We start from the raw sequence: 17,310 nt of genomic DNA, 5'->3' as shown, positions 1-17,310 counted from the left end.
CCCTTACACCCCCTTTGCCTTTAAAATTAAGTGTAAACGTCTTTGACTCGTTTTCTGCACTCCCATTCGTTGGCAGCCTTATCTTTTCCAGTTCTTGGCCACGTACCCTGAGCTCCAGCCATATCTACCCAGGCTTTGTCCCACCCTCATTTCTTGTCTCCAATGAAATGTTTCTCCCTCCATCTCAGCATTTTCCCTTCACGCCATCTTTGCCTGTTAAAATCCCTCCATTCCTTCAGTGTTTATCTAAGAAGCCCCTTCTTCCCTAAAATCTTTCCTGATTTGCTCAAGTGTGATTTCTCCTTTCTTTTGATCCTTGAAGTCACTTCTATTGACCGTATATGTTGAAAGGACTATATATGGGGGAAAAAAGAAGGAAAAAAGAAGAGAACAGTTGAGTTCATTACGTTGGTCTAGTCTAGCACATCAAAGTTGCTGCCTTTTTTTTTTTTAAAGATTTTATTTATTAATTTGACAAAGACAGGGCAGAAACGGAACACAAGTAGGGGAAGTGGGAGAGGGAGAAGCAGGCTTCCCGCTGAGAAGGGAGCCTGATGTGGGGCTCGATTCCAGGACCCTGGGATCTTGACCTGATCTGAAGGCAGATGCTAAATGACTGAGCCACCCAGGCGCTCCACCTCTGGACTCTTGAGGACGTCTTCTTGGGCCCAGAAGCCACGAAAGGACTTGCATATATGCTGCTTTCCTTCTCTCGCTGTCTTTCTGCAGCTCTGATGAAGAATGTTAGAGGATCAAGAAGAAGGAGCGATTTCTGAAGGGACTCTGTTGCACTTTTAGGATTTCTAGAGGGCGGGGGGCTTGCTCTATAGAGTCTCACTGGGTCTCCAGCAGGGTCCTGCTCCAAACATTTCCTCTTGGAACTTCTAAGCATGAAGGTATGGGACACTGGAGGCAGTGACTTCTGAGGATAAAGACAAACACAGGAATCAAATTCTTTGACCTTTAATAAAAGTACCCCTGTTCTGTCTAGGAGACACAGGGGTCAACTCCACAGGCTTGCCGCCTTCTGCTTCCCAGGAGCCTCCGAAGTGTTCGTTGTCAGATTTGTGATGCGCAGGCAAGAGTTTGCCAGAGAAAAGGAAGGAACACAAGAAGAAAACTTTGAGAAGCTTAGTAAAGCAGTTTTCCGGGGCGCCTGGGTGGCTCAGTGGGTTAAAGCCTCTGCCTTCGGCTCAGGTCATGATCCCAGGGTCCTGGGATCAAGCCCCACATCGGGCTCTCTGCTCAGCAGGGAGCCTGCTTCCTCCTGTCTCTCTCTGCCTGCCTCTCTGCCTACTTGAGATCTCTGTCTGTCAGGTAAATAAATAAAATATTTTTTTTTTTTAAAAAAAAGCAGCTTTCCCCTACGGGGTGGAGGAAGGAATCTTCGGGGTATAGGAAGCCACTTCAGGGGCAACTGGCAATGACTGAGTCTGGTAGAATTTGATGGTTTAGTCGTAGATCGGCCAGTGGTATACTGTAGAATCTTGAGCAAGTCCACCTTGATTTGAGTTTTCCATTTGTAGATGGGATCTTTGCCTGTCATTTCTGGCAACCTGACCAGACATCATGACTGTTTTAGCTTCAAGCTGAGAGAAATGCAGTTCCTTCCCTCCCTTCTTTTCTTCCTTCTCTCCTTTTCCTTTCTTCCTTCCCCCCTCCCTCCTTTACTTCCTTCCTTTCCTCCCCTCCCTTCCTTTCCTTTTTCCTTCCTTCCCTCTCTCCCTCCTTCCTTCCTTCTTTCTTTCCTTCCCTCCCTCCTTCCTTCTTTTTCCTTTCCCTTCTTTACTTCCCGCCTTTCCTCCCCTCCCTTCCTTGCCTCTTCCCTTCCTTCCTTCCTTCCTTCCCTCCCTCCTCCCTTCCCCTTTCCTCCTTCCAACAGACATTCATCAAGTACTTGCCCACTGCCAAGAGGATGGAGCAGTGAGCAAAACAGTGGAAGTCCCTCACTTCATACATACGCTAGCAACAGCCAGACAAGTAAATACACATAGTACGGGGTGGTGATAAATGCTCCGAAGAAAGATAAAGGTGGGTGAGGGGACAGACAGCCACGGAGAGCCACGTGAGACAGAGCCATCTATCTCAGGCAGTTCCTCTGAGGGGGTGGCACGGGAGCAGACACCTGGATGGAAATAAGGGTGTCACCGGGGAAGCTCTGCCGTCTCCGCAGAGAGAAGAGTTGAATCAGACAAACGCGCCAGCTGCATGACCCTGGGCGAGATAATAACTTCTGCGAACCTCCCTTTCCCTGGTTTAAAATAAAACTAACACCTACTTGACAAAGCGCTTGTGTAGATTAAATGCAATAAGGCATGTGGAGGCTTGGCATGCGGTGGAGACTGGCTGTGGGGTGGGTGTTAGCAGCGAGCGGGATGCCCCCCGTGTGCAGTCTGGGTGAACAGATTGGGTGCTCTCCTACTCTTCCCCACCACGCCTCAGCCCTCCAGTCTCTCCGGGGCCCTTTCTCAGTCAGTAAAAAAAAGGGGGGGCCACCTCGCTGGTCCCCTTCCTCTGAGGACTCCAAAGGGCAGGAGAGGGCAGGGCAGGGCAGGGCAGGGGTCGCAAAGGCAATCCTGCTTTGCAGGGGCTCGGCACAGAGAGTCGGAGCACCAGGGCGAGGTCGGCCCTCCCCCCGGGGGCGGGGGTGGGATGGGGGAGGCAAACCCTCCCGTGCTAGGACGGGGCCTTTAAAAAAAAAAAAACCATGCGCTTGGGCAGAGGCAGAGACAGATTTGCTCGCACAAGAGAGGGCTGGGAAGGGAGCCAGTCCCGGGGTGGAGGCTCAGCAGAAGGGCGGGCTCGGGCTGACCACCAGGAAGCAACAAAGCGGCCACACAAACAGGAAGCAGGACCGCTGGTGACAGGATGGGGCCCTGCGAGAGCCGGGAAGAGTCCGGCGGCGCGGGGCCCTGGGGGGCGGGGAGCCCCGGGGCAGGGACCGGGGACCAGGTGTGGGGGGTTGCGGGGGGAGCGGCGCCCTGTGTCAGGAAGCGCGGCCGCGGGGCTCCCGCATGAAGCTGACATGGCCATTGCAGTCCTGAGGAATGCCCCCCCCCTTCATTCTTTTTAAAAACACAACAGAAAGAACCGTTTCTGCCTCTTTTGTAACCCCTCCCCCGCCCCACCTCGGTTGAGAAAGGGTTTTTTTACTTCCCTCTTATCCACTTCCACAGCACCTCGTAATTAGCGAAATAGCACCTCATCGCGGGGCCTGCCATTACCCTGCGAGGCTCCCAGAGTCCCGGGAAGCAGGGCCGGCCTTATTATTTAGAAAACTGCCGGGAAGGGCATCGAGCCGGTGATTGACTCCCAATGAGAACAGGATCTGCATCTAAAATAATACGAGTAAATTGCAGATTGATTCATGGGACAAAGCACCCGGCAGCCCAAACTCCATTCTTTCCTCCCAGGTCCATCTCCTATCTCCTGTCAGTCTCAGAATTAATAGAACAGCCTGGAGCCATTGAACAGAGTTATGTCTGCAATCACCTTTCTAATTCTTGCATATAGGTGCCAATATGTCAAGAGGACCCAGGCAAGGGGACAACAGGGTGGCTTTATTTAGCATTATGACAAGCAAACACTCGAATACCAAGGAGCTCCTGAGCTTTCCAGCGGCAGGGGAAGAAAAAAATAATTTAAAAGCTCCTGCATGAGTTGCCTGCCTCGTGCTCTAGTTGGCCCTGTCCGGTGCAAAAAGGAGATTACCAACAAAAGGTTATTCAGCCTTTCCCCGAATAAACCCAAAGGTACCAAGTATGGACAGAGCAGATGTCAGGAGACTGAGCGCTAGTTTGGAAAACTGCCGAGATATTTAGAAATAGCGCTTTCTTATTAACCCAGGCATAATGCTGAAAGTCCTTTAAAATAAAACTTCCCAGATGCCACCTGCGTCTGACATGGCAGTGGGATGAATGCCAGTGTGTCCACTGATACTGGAAACCCTCTTAAGAAACAGCCTCGACTGATTGTTCGGGCACAGACAAATCACAAACTAATTTATGTATTCCTGCAGCTGCACCCGAGCCCAGGCAGGAGTCGGACCAATTCACAGTTGACTAGTGCTGTCTCATTCTTTGCAGATTTTGGCATTTAACTGTAATTAAGATTTATTGTTCACTAGCTTGCAGGTCAGGGCAAGCATGACAATATGGGTAACTTTGCTGTTTACTAGTAAAATGTCGGGTAGGAGGAAGCCTCAAACCTTCCAAGCAGAACTTGACAGAAATAAATAGCACCTCTTCACTCCAGGACCCTGCGCATTACCGATTTTAATCAGACGCGAGAGTTCTCTTTAAGGGAGGGCAGGGAGGAATCACAAAGAGCTAGTGAACTGTGCTGTTGCTCCAGCACCAGAAGGGTATGGGCCAGAAGCCAAATCAATTATTGCTGATCTTCTGGATTTGGGGACGAGATTGTCAGCTCCGTGTGGGAGGGACTGAGACCTTGACGCTGCCGACAAAGGTTCTGCAGGGACTGGGACCTGTGGGTCTCCAAGGCCCCTCCTTGCAATGGAGAGGAGAATCATCGCTCATCTGTCCCCACTCTCAAGGATGCCCTTGGACCAAATCAGATGGCCTGAGGAGGAGGGAGGCAGGGTTCAGCAGTCAGCGGCCACTCACCTTTTACAGTCTGTCTGCTGAGGTCCTGGGCAGGTGACCCACGACACAGTGGGTGTGAATGAACAAACGCTCTGCCGGCAGACAGATGAAGAAGGGCAGCTCATCCCACTGGTTTATTAGAAGGCAGAAACGCTGAAACACGATGCCCTTCAGTTTTCCAGCATCTATAATTTATTATATATTATTGTTTGTCCTCCTTAGAGTATTTTTGTCAGAGCTTCTATAAAATAAGAAAACATAACTCACGTGGCCCGGAGATCTGGACCCCACTGAGCTTGTTCTCTTTCTCTTGTTTCCCTTCGAAGGAGGCGGGTTGGGAGTGCGGGGAAGGAAACAAAAACCCCTTGCTCTTCACTGCGTCGTCGACTACAGAATTAAATTTGGTATGATAGGGTAAAAAGATCTTTACCTCACTCTAAACTGCACATCTTTCAAACTGTGGCTTACACAAACCCGTACAACATTTTAGGAAAAAAATTAAAAATAAGTGAGTGAGAAAACTGTGTGATTCCTGGCATAGTCCTCTTTCCTGTTGTCTAGTAATGTTGGAGCTACCGGTTCATACAAGTTGAAGGGGGTTGGTTCTGTTCTGCAGTGATCAGTGAAGTCCCCAGTTGCCTTAATTCGAGCACATTTGTTTTCCTCTTTGTTGGAAAAGGATCTCCAGATTCTAAGCAGTATAAGGGAGCTTTTGTTTTGCCATCAGGAGAAAGTGATAAAAGCAAGCGTCTTTCCCAAAGGTACAAGGAAGAAAGTGGGTGTGAAATTAATTTTAATGGTGGACAGAGACAAAAACCTAAAAAAGGATTTAAAAGCAAACTTCCCACCTATTTTACCAACTGAAGAGGCTTTATAGTCCCAGATACCAGATTTTTAGTCTTGAGGGATCCAGTTCAATTAAAATGATGCTGAATCACGAAAGAGGAAAATAGAATTGAGGGAAGGAGGATTCTTTTTTTTTTTTTTTTAAAGATTTTATTTATTTATTTGACAGAGAGAGAGATCACAAGTAGGCAGAGAGGCAGGCAGAGAGAGGAGGAAGCAGGCTCCCTGCAGAGCAGAGAGCCTGATGCGGGGCTCGATCCCAGGACCCTGAGATCATGACCTGAGCCGAAGGCAGCGGCTTAATCCACTGAGCCACCCAGGCGCCCCGGGAAGGAGGATTCTAATATTTAGATTCAGTTGTTAGTGATATTTTTAACCACTTAAAAAAAAAAGCCATTCATCCATTCCACTAAACTCTCAATCATTAGTTTAATTTTCAGAGCTCGTCAGCTTAAGCCAGCATTACTCTGTCCCAAGGACACTTGAGCCAGACTGGTTGAAGTATGTCTCATAGGGAGCACACTTGACCCTAAATGTGAGCCTGGTTTACCAAGCCACAGAACTTTGATCCTGGGTGATGCCGTGCAAGGTGATCTCGGGAGAGCACCAGCCGTCACTCCACAGCTTCTCGCATTGCTGATCCGAGCAAAGCACATTAATAAACCTGGCCTCGGCCATCACGGATGCAGACGGGCATAGAAAAGGATGGGCAGAACACTGCAGCCCTTTCTCGGACAGGACATCACCAAGCGGCTGCTATTCAGTACGAACAATGGGAGGGGGAGAGAGGAAGAGTGCACTGGCTCAGAACAGGTGGGAAGCTGGAGGAGAATCATTTTGCTCTCAGCTGGGGAGGGCTTTGTGGAGGAAGCAGGATCTCAGGAGCTGGTAGAATGATTGCAGGAGACAGCTTGCGGAGATGGGATGGGGCAGGATTCCAGGCACAGGGCCTCCTGCCCAGGAACGAAAGAAACCTTGAAGGAGGGAATATGGTGCTTAGTTGAAGGGGCAGTGGGAAAAATTCCAAGGAAGGAAGAGGAGGAACGGGCCATGTAGTAGCGGGGCTACTTGGATGCCCACGATGTCGGATGCCCTCTTCCACTGGAACGCAATCAATATTTCCCCATCTTTGCTGAAAATGTTTTTACTCTGGTACAGTCTTCAGCACTTAAGCTTTGTTTTTTGGAATAACATTTGTGCCCACATTGGTCACCACATTCTTAATGGAGTGATAAAAAACAGAGATGATTCATCAAAGACTGCCCCAGAATAGAGATAAAATGGATCAAAACACAGAAAGTGGAAAATAACACCATAGTTCGCAAAACTTTAAAATGTATTTCTTAAATTAGAGAAGAGGGGACCACAGGGTAACGATTATTTCCTGAGATAGTAAGAACTGGGAATTTCCTTTTACAAAGAGGGGGGTAAAAAACAGTTTTCTATCTTTAAGGAAGAAACAGAGAAATATCAGAGATTTCAGGTGCTTTAAATAGATATTGCTGGGGCACCTGGGTGGTTCAGTTGTTAAGCATCTGCCTTCGGCTCAGGTCATGATCCCAGAGTCCTGGGATCGAGCCCTGCATCGGGCTCCTTGCTCAGCAGGAAAGCTATTTCTCCCTCTTCCACTCCCCCTGCTTGTGTTCCCTCTCTCACTCTCTCTCTGCCAAATAAATAAATAAAATCTTAAAAAAAAAACAGATATTGCTGAATTATCCTTTAAAAATATGTAGAAATATTTATGCACCTACTAATAGCCTGTGTGAGACTGGCTATTCCCCAAAGCCCTTCCCAGAAATAGAAGTTATCAGTACTTATGATATCAGAGGTCAACAACTGGTATCTCGTTTCGACACGACCCTCCCTGACTGTGAGGAAGAGTGCTTATCTAAATTCAAATCCCTATCTAAATGGAAACTTATGTCTCTATCCAACCTACTCTGACCACTAGCATGTCTTCTATGAATTGCCTGTTCAAACCCTTTGCCCATTTTTCTTATTGGGGTTTTTGTCACTTATTATTTTGCAGAGGTCCCTTGTATATTGGGGATATACCATCAGTATACTGCATATTAGGAATATATCACCGGTATCATGTATATTAGGGATCTACTCTTAGTAAACTGCACATTAGGGATATACTGTTGGTGTACTGCACACTGGGGATATACCACTGGTATACTATCTATTAGGGTTTTATCACTAGCGCAAAAGAGTGCTCGCTCTATCGCTCCCTGGCTAGCTTTCAGTAGAACTAATTTACTTCATTTGCCAATGTAATAGTTTAAAAGAAAATTTTGATGTTTGTGTTTGTATTTATTTGCTTCATAATGAATCTGAAGAATTTTTTTCATATTTTTATGAAAAATTCCTATTTCTTTTGCAAATACCCCCCTGCCTATTTTTGGAGGGAGGTGCCCATCATGTTTTTCTTACTGGTTTATAGAACCTCTTTATGGGATATGCACCTGGGGTCTATGATTTACGGCAAATAATTTGTGATACAATTTTTAGGCTCTTTAGGTATTTGTGTTCTATCAGTGAGCTTTTCTGCTTGGTTTGCAAGGGAACTTTGGGCTCTGCAGAAAAGGTGGGGTGGGGAGAAGTGTGTGTTTCAACTCTGGCTTGTGTTTTCCTTAAATTTGGAAACCAAATATAATTCACCATCTTGAGGATCAATTTTCTTTTGAAGAACACCCTATCTGATCTATGTAAGAAATGGTGTTTCTTCTTATAATATGGCTTCGATCACATACCATTTAACATGGTAACTCTGGCCTTATTGTGCTAAAGGTGTGTTTGCTTGACTTTATTTGAGCTGAAGAATTAAAATGCCTCTGCTTTCTTCCCTGTTTATAGGAGCTGGGAGTGAGGGTTAGGTGGGTGGGGAGTAGGGTCCAGCAAATAGAGCAGAATACCAAGCTACAAGAAGGGCAGGGAGAAGACTGGAACCTGGCCTCAATTGCCACCAGTATCCTTGTTCCCTTTGTGTCTGCTTCTCACTGACTTCTGACTTCATTTGATTCTCTCCTTTGGTCGGGTGGCTTCCTTCACGTGGTTGAAAACATCTTGCACTTTCAGCCCCTGGAGAAAGGCTGACTCAGTTCTCTTTTAACTGCATCCTACAGAAGTTACTCTCTTGAGGATCCCGGTTGGGTCAGGAGTAGGGTTGCCAGATAAAATATGGGCTTGCCCCAATACATTAGAATTTCAGAGAAACAATCCATCATTTTTAAGTTATAAGTATCTCCCGAAAGTCACATGAGATATACTTACCCTAATTCAAATGTAACTGGGCATCTATATTTTTCTTTGTTAAGTATGGCAACCCTAGTCAGGAGTCTGCTTCTAGACCAATTGGCCCAGAGCCAGGGAATTGAGGTTCTGTCTACCTTCACATCAGTTAGTGATGGCCAGTGGGCTAGATCATGTCCTCGTTACTGCTCACTTGTTCATGGGTGGGGGTGGGGTGGTTACTAGGCTAAGCAGACAACTCCAAGGGCATCCACCATACCTGCCTATTTGGACTAGCTGTTTTTCTGCCTGGAATGGGCTTTCTGTCTGATCTCTCCCCTGGCACTGAGCACCTGATCCCATCCTCTACTCTCCAGCACCATGCGCTGTGATTCACAGTCTCTGTTCCTTTGTGTTGTGATAGAAGCTCCATGAGGAGAAGACCTGGTCAGGGGCTTCTGCAATGTGTTTCAACTTTTTATTAAGGGTCTAGCATGTGTTAGGTCCCAGTATGTACCTGGTTGGATTGAATACAGCCCCAAATCCCCCTTTTGGTGATACGGTTTCCCTTTCACACCTGTCCCCCAGGCACCAATCTTCCAGAAAATCCAGCACTGCTCTATGGAGGCGGCCTCTCAGCACTTAAACATGCTGAGGACATGTGTGCTTGTCCTTCCTCATTCAGGACTTCGGCCCCCTCAAGGCCTCGTTTCCGTTTGTGCCTTCCATCCCAGCCTGCCTGGTTACCACCAAGCCGTACATGTGTGCAGGGGCTCAGCTCTGGGTGTGGGTAGGGTGTCAAGGCGATCCTGCCAGCAAGGGAGACCACACTGGGTCAGATCACAGCGGACAGGACACTGCGTCAAAACTGCAGGAGGCTGGGCTGAGCTCATCCAGGAAGCTGCACCCACGACCCCCTGGGATGCTAACAGATGGTTCCAGAAGGGCAAAGGTATCTACACCCTCTCCTTCTGTGTTCCCTCTCTTCCTCTGGTTCTCTCCTCTTCTCCCCTCTGCTTGTCCAGGATTTGCTCTCCCTTTCTTTCCTCCTTCTTCAAGAGCACTTACCAGACACTGGACCCCCTCCGTACTTTTTTGTTGCTGTTCATTTTAACAACCCTACAGTATAGCAATTTGTACTTAAAAAAATGGAAACATTAGGGAATGAAAAACCTGAAGGAAATCCAGCCAGAGAGTGATGGAGATGGGCTTTTAGCCCAGGTCTTCTGCATTCATAAGCCCGTGTTCTGCTGCCGTGTAGCCCTCTGCGGATGAAATTTCAGTCTGCCTGGTATCTATATGGACGGGTGGGTGGGCGGATATTCGGGGTAGGCGCGAGTGCGTGAATATGTTTCCAGCTTTATCCATGACCAGACTTGGGACTGGCTGTCTCCCTTCCTCTTTCCATCTGTGCCAGACCCCACCCTGCCCGCAGCACCCCTCTGTCACCTGCCCCTTTGTTTTCCATTCATGACACTGTTAGGTTAGCTGTCTCCTCCCCACATCTAGGGAGGCATTATTACTTTGCAAACAAAACATGTCCTGCTTGCCCTGGAAGATGGGTTGTCTGGAGAGATTTCCTGCAGACTGCTGTGCTCATCCTGGCTCAGGGTTCTTGTAAACTGCAGTCACAGAGGGTGGCACTTCCTGCCGGAGAGAAACCTTGTCCTCTCCCTGACCTCTGTCTTATTATCCCTTGTCGTCCATCTTGGAATCCCTCTTCCGTTTGCACGAAGGCCTTGTCCTGCCAGCCTCTAGATGCCTCAGGCAGAGAGAAAACCACGTTGCGAAGTGGGATGCCTCCCTGCCTCAGCCCTCACGGGCCCTGTGGCGGGCGCACCTGCCGACCCTCCCCCAGAACCACCAAAAGCCAAGGCTTGTCATGTTCCTGAGCTCCAGTGTGGTTGATTACGTCGGCAAATAAATAAAGATGGAAAGAGCAGGGGTTCCTTCCTAGCCTCTTTCTAGAACCTTCCTCGAATGACATCACTCTATTCCCCAGCCGCAGCTGAGAATGTTTTCTCGGGCTCTGCTTCAGATAATGCCAGCCATAGTCGCTCCTTCCTCAGCTCTAAACTGTATTTTGCCTCTGGCCTGGGAATCTCAATCTCTCTCTCTCTCTCTCTCTCTCTCTCTCTCTCTCTCTCCCTGTAGGCCCCTCAGTCTCTCTCTTTCCAGGTTTTAAAAGGGGAAGGGATTGGGAGGCAAATCCAAACCCTGATTTTTGAGTGGGGAGAAGCCTTTCACATGAAGAAAGAACATACATTAATAGCTCGGAAAACAATGGTAATATTTAATTAACCTTTTGAAACGGCTGATCTGCAAATCTGCACGTGTCAGCTCATCTTCAGAACAGAGGGACCGTGTGTGCCGCTGCCAAAATCAACATGCTGGGTCCGTGCGTTTCTTCTGTGGGGATTTCACACGGGGAAAAAAAGCCAGCCCCGCTACCCCCTCTCCCCACCCCCACCCCCGCCCTGGCCAAAATCAGTGGTTTTACTTTAAAAATTCATGCGATCCAGCTGCCCTCGTCAGGGTTGGACGTAGCCTGTTGTGCTACACATCTGAGGACCCCAAGCTGAAGCTTGGCTCCTTTCCCTGTCACTGTAGCAGACAGGCTGCGGGCCTCCTGGGGGCCTGAGGGTCAGCTCCGATGACAGCAAAAATCAGCCCGATGCTCTTGGAGCTCTCCCAACACAGCGCATGTCCACAGGACAAAGGGAATTAGACTCATCTGCAAGTGTCAATTCTCTGGCTTTCTTCGTGATTTTTTTTTTTTTTTCCTTTTAAAGGCGGTGTGTTCTCTTAGTGCGAGAAGTCATGTCACCCAGAGAGCGCTGGGGTTGGCTCATTAAAATATCACCTGGTTAAAGTAAATCAATGTTGATGGAATTGTTGAAGGTATTTCCCCCTCGTGGAGCTGGTGTGTCTTGCCGATCAACTGGTTATTCCCATGGCGGGCTGAACGGATACCCCTCCTTTCTGCTTTGCAACCCATCCCTGCATTAATGAGCAAGGCTCGCAGTGTAATTAGAAGCCTGGTTTGAGGTTATCAACAGCAGTAGTAAAAAGAATCAGAGAGGGCAATATTTTGCTTTTGGGGACTTCTGAAAAGGAAAGAGTGTGGGCATGACAAAAATGAGCATGGACGAGTTGACTTGTACTGGTAAACTGTACAGACGCATCAAGTAAGCAATAAGGTACATTCTGAAATGTTCAGAAAAATTGCTGTAACTTGTAAAAAGCTTTTTCTTGTGGCTTTTGGGTGCTATCTTCCCTGAGATGGCCAGGACAGTGCCCTTCCAGGAGAAGCAGCTCATCACTGAGGACCATATCTCTCGGGAACAAGACTAATCATGAGTAACTCAACTCACACAAAGACAAGAGCATCAATGACAATGACCCAAGAAGTGTGGTAAATATCAAATCTACCAGTGGCAATTGCCAGGTTGAAAGCTAAAGTCTTTCCAGTTCTGAAACACATCGAGGGTAATAGGAAGGAAGATTTCCTGGAGGTAGAAAGGAAATTTATGGTTTGGTTGTGAGCCTATACCTAGAGACTGCTCACTACCCTCCAACCTTGTTTTCAGCACATTACATGCCTTATCTCATTTAATCCTTACAAACAGACCTGGGAGGGATTTACTAGTGTTAGCCCCGTTACACAGGTGAGGAATCCAAGGCACAGAGAGGTTAAGTAACTTGCCCAAAGTCACACAGGATATTCTGACTCTGTAATAATTGAAGAGTCAGAGAGGAAGGTATTGGTTATAGCCAATGACTTGTATTTTGTTTTAATGCATTTTCTGTTATATCTTGTCTTTGTCATGTTTAGTAATTGGCCTTGGCTGTTCAACCTGACTTTCAGGGTATATTGTAGAATTGAGAGTCACTCAATGTCAGGCTCTTCTGTGAAGCTAACCCTGATTCCTTCAACCGCTCCAGGATGCGTGGGTCTTTACTCTGTGAGAATGGAAACAGACCAGGCCTTAGATTTTGCGGGGGAAAGCATATCCAACATGAACACACTCAGGGACCCCAGGCAGCCAAATTGAGAAAAGAGGGCAATGGGACAGGGAAACTCTGCATGCCTGTAGAACATTCCCTTCCCCTCTCTGCTTTCCCCCTTGAAAAAGAAAGCTCAGTTTCAGAAGGGAAGTAGAAAAGGAAGTAGAATGGCAAAATGCAGAGAAACGAGGATCATTTCCATACGGGGCTGCCACCCGTGCAGAGCGATGCTCCACTGGACCACCGGACTGAAGATCTGAGTGTGTGAAAGTCACATCCAGACTCCTGAGAGCATCAGATTGCAGAGCCGGGAAGGAACTCAGTATACGACCTGTTTGAAGTAACCTGATTTCTGGCCTGGACATATTTAAACCCCCCAGAGCTAATACAGTATGGCAAGCGGGACAATTTCTCAGTAAGGAAATGCACGTGGCAGTGATATTCTGGGGTCCCAGAGTCCAAACAAAGTATCTTAGATATCGGCCATGGCACAAATAGGCTTAATCCAGCTCTCGACAGATTTGTTTTGGGAGGAAAAAGCCTCTGGGCTCCTCTCTAGGGAGGAGCCTCTTCACCAAGGGCCCACTTCTGACATTCAAAACTAGAGGCCACCAAGAGGCAATGTGGATAACGTCATCATGGTTGACTAGGGTTGGTGGAAACACCCCCTCCCACCCCCTCACCCCTGGGAAGCCAAGGGACTTTTTGGATGTCCCACCGATTCATGCCTGTCTAATTCCCTGGGCTGCTCAACTCTCACATTTAGTGATTAGCTCTCTTGAAAATCTACGTTGACTCCCAGGAGGTGGGGAGTGCCTGTAGGGGGGGCGGGGGGAAGAAAACTGTATATGCATACATAAAAGCCAAGGCTTGTGTAAGTGTGTGTGTATGTGTGTGCGTGTGTGTGCGTGCAAGTGATGAGAAGCTGAGGGTCTGAGCAGTTTTCTGAGATTCCCCGGAATACGGAAGGCTTGTGGTGCATATGGGAGAACTGACAAGTATACCAGAAGGTGAGGAAATGGCTGGAAGCAAACTAATGGCACTCCATCTGGAAAGAGGGGTACTGTTTAGTACGTCTGGAAAGCATTATTTCTGCAAATAGCTCAACCTCTATCAACTTTCAGGCAGGGATCCCGGTCTGCTGCCAAAATGAGCTCTCCCTGATGGCTGTGTGGCGGGAGAGGCTGAGCAAATGAACTGAGAGCGGAAAGTCGGAAACGCGCAGAGATGGCAGCCGGCAAGGTACGGCGCAGCAAGCACCTGCCTCGCTCCAAAAAGACAGCCGGGGCTTCACATCGCATTAGGGCCAGGGCCGTGCCTGGGGAGGGCTGAGCCGGGGGGGATTTGGGGCTCACCAGCCCTCTCCAGCCATTTCTCGCCATTTTTGGGCTCGGAAAAGCCCCCAGTACAGTTAGCCAAATGGCTCGCCTGCATTGATTTTTGTACCCGGGGGTATTTTGAAGGAAATTAAATCCATGTGTTTCTGATTCAGCTGCCATTAGCACATGAAAACGCTGTTTTGCGAGAGTTATGGTATGCCGTGGGTGCCTTCGCGCGGCGCAGCTAAATGCCGTAAAACCGTCTAGCCAGACGCGGAGGTGCAAGGAGCCGGGTGCGCTCCGCTCTACGCCATTTCCCTGCCTAGCCAGAAGGCAGCCTGTTTTTGTCATTTGCATCCTTTCTGAATGTAGCACAACACGGTTTCTCATGCCTGTTAATCATCTATCATTTCCAATTTGAATGAAGCCGTGTTAGTGTGGATGATGAGAAATTGCCTCTAACCACGAATAGCTAGAGGGGGTTCATATTCGAACAGCCACCAAGACTGGGCACCTGTCTCCAGGTCGAGGGGCGGAGAGGCCAGCTGTCGTGTATCCCCAGGAAGGCCCACGCAGCTTCGGGTCCACGGCACCGAGAAGCAGGGGAGCCCGAGCTGGCCGCGAGGAGTAGTGGGAGAATCCTGACCTGGGAGTAGGTGGGGGGAGTCTTATCCCATACCCGCTCCCCTACTTGTCCATGCTGAGCTTCCTCTGTAATGATCATCAGGTCAAAGGCTATTGTATTGGTTTAGGGTCCTTACAAAACCTGACATTTTATGATTAAAAACTGGCCCCTGGTTGTCCTTAGTTATCATAGTCACTGATGAGGACATGTATTAGGTCTCGAGAATGTTCTAGTATGTTCCATGCTCAACACTGAGGACACATGATGAAAGGCAAGGTTTTGCCTTTGGAGGGAGGAGGAAGGTAAGGGGACTAATTTATAGAGTACTGACCCTGACACTGGCCCAGTGCTAGGGGCTTTATTTGCCAATCGCATTGTTATCTTCACAAGAATATTCCAAAGTAGGCATTATTGTCCCCATTGTATAGATAGACTTGCACTAAAGATCAGGAAGATTGGATACTTTGCTCAAGGACACAGGGCTTGTTGATGGAAGAGTGGGGTGTAGAGTTTCTCATCCCTGACCCCAGAGCTCAGTTATCTTCCCTTCTTACAATTTCTTAGAGTTTAATGTGATCAGTGTTAAGTATATATGTATAATACATAATATTTTATATCTGGAATCAGGGAAGACAGAGTGCCTCATTCAATTTTGGAGACACTAGAGGATTTCACTGAGAAGATAAATTTGTGTTGGCTTTTAAAGGATGAGCAGGAGTTGACCTAGTGGGGATGGGTATGGTGTGCATAAGATACAGGGTGAGAAGGAGAGCAAAGTGTTTCAGAAGCTGAAAGTCTGTCACCTACCTAATTTCTGCCACACTAATTAACGTCTAAACCTCGTACAGTGTCCGGGTCACATTTCTCGCAGGGACACACTTATATCTTGATTGCATACTGTCTTAATGGAAAGATAAGCTCTCCAGTCTTTTTTGACCTCCGGTCCAGTCTCACCATTCCGTCTTCATTGGACTCCCTAGGACGTCGTCTTTGAGAGCTGATGACCACTCCAGTGGTATGGCTGACTTTGACTTTGGTCAACCTTGACTAACTCTCAGCTGAAGAGGGGTTCCCTAAATTTCCTTCCACCCACATTATCAACAGAGATGTTTTGCTCTTCCCTTGCAAAGGAGAAAGCTTAAAGCACAGCTGGTGGCAATTTCGCTTTGAATTCAGAGGTTGTGGAGCAAACGGGAAATTTCATGCCGCAGCCGCGGTGGAGGCCAACTGAGCTTTTGTCGCTTACACGGTGTGTCCACAACCTGCTTCCCATGAAATTGCCCGTAAGTGTGGACAACCTGGGAAGCCACAGCTGAGCTGCTTGTCTTGGAGGCTCCCTGAATTTCCTAACTAGGCTTGGTCCAGCGATGAATAAAACCACATTCTCCTAGGCGCTCGACTGGTTGAACTTGCCCTGCCTCCCACTGCCACAGCCATGTTGCTTTCAAAAGCAGTATGAGAGTCTGTCTCCTAAGAGATGTCTTATCCCATAGTAAGGCTCTCAGGAGGTCTCTGGACTCCTGGCCCTGGGCTGTGCTGTGCTCCTGACTGAACAAACTTGTTTACTTTGATCTAGAATTCAACTTGTGGCTTGAGTGTCTTCGGTGACATGTGTCTGTGATTTCAGTAATATCTAAACTCATCCTTCTAGTGTGGGTGTCAGTCAATTGTGAGAATCCAGCCCTCTATTTGGACTTAGGGGACCTACATCTAGTCCAGAATCTTCTAAAAAATAAACTACATCATCTGTTAAATGAAGAGGTCAGACTAGATAGCCCCTAACAGCCCATTTGGTTTTTAAATTTTCCGATTTCTCTTGTTCTAGCTGTGCTAGAAGTTGAAAACCTTTGCTTGTTCTCATTCAAAGACAATCTCACTCTCCCAGTATAATTCTAAAGACTGTTTTAGGTCCTGCACCCCCATCCTAGCTATGTCTTTTTGCTCCTCAAATAAATCCAGTTTATTTGCTCTTTTCTCAGAAGGACAATTTCCCAAACATATCACCATCCATGTATACATGAGACTCTTTGGGACTCTCTCCAAGGTCTTTATATCGCACTTCCAAAAGAGAACATCAATATTGGGGTTGTGTGGCTGGGTGTGGACAGAGCCGGTTTCTGCCTTTCTAAACCTTGCTTCTGTGAGAGCTAAACCATGTCAGGGAGTTGCAGCCCACTCTCTTCTCCAGTTGGGGTCTTTTAGAGTACAGGCAGCATTCAAAGTGTTATAAATATGGCGGCCAACAGCGAACATCCTGGACCCATTCCCCTCTTGGCTTGTGTAGAGAGAGGGCAGTCAGGTGGCGTGGAGACATTGTTGGCAGGAATCATCACTCCTTCTATTTGGGAATGAAGGACCATAAATGGTGGCTGCCTTCCAAACTGCCAATAAATAAGTAAATATAGAGTGTTGACATTGGTCTCCCTGCCAAACGCCAGGCTGCTTCTCTCCTCATCTTGGGGGAGACGAAAGAGAGAAGGGTTATTGAATAGGCTGTTGAGAAGTAGCTTCAGTACTACTTGGAATCTTTCCTCCTTCTGGAAACCTTTCAATCGGCTCTCTGGCCCTTCTTGGGGAGTGAGACAATTCTGTCAAACATGAGATTGTGTTAGCTTATTCATAATAATTATCAGCAATAGGATAAAATGGAGCTGCTTCTAAGGATGAACTGTTG

This window comes from Meles meles, chromosome 1 (assembly GCF_922984935.1).
Source record: "Meles meles chromosome 1, mMelMel3.1 paternal haplotype, whole genome shotgun sequence".
Lineage (NCBI taxonomy): Eukaryota > Metazoa > Chordata > Mammalia > Carnivora > Mustelidae > Meles > Meles meles.
This window is presented reverse-complemented; position numbering follows the sequence as displayed.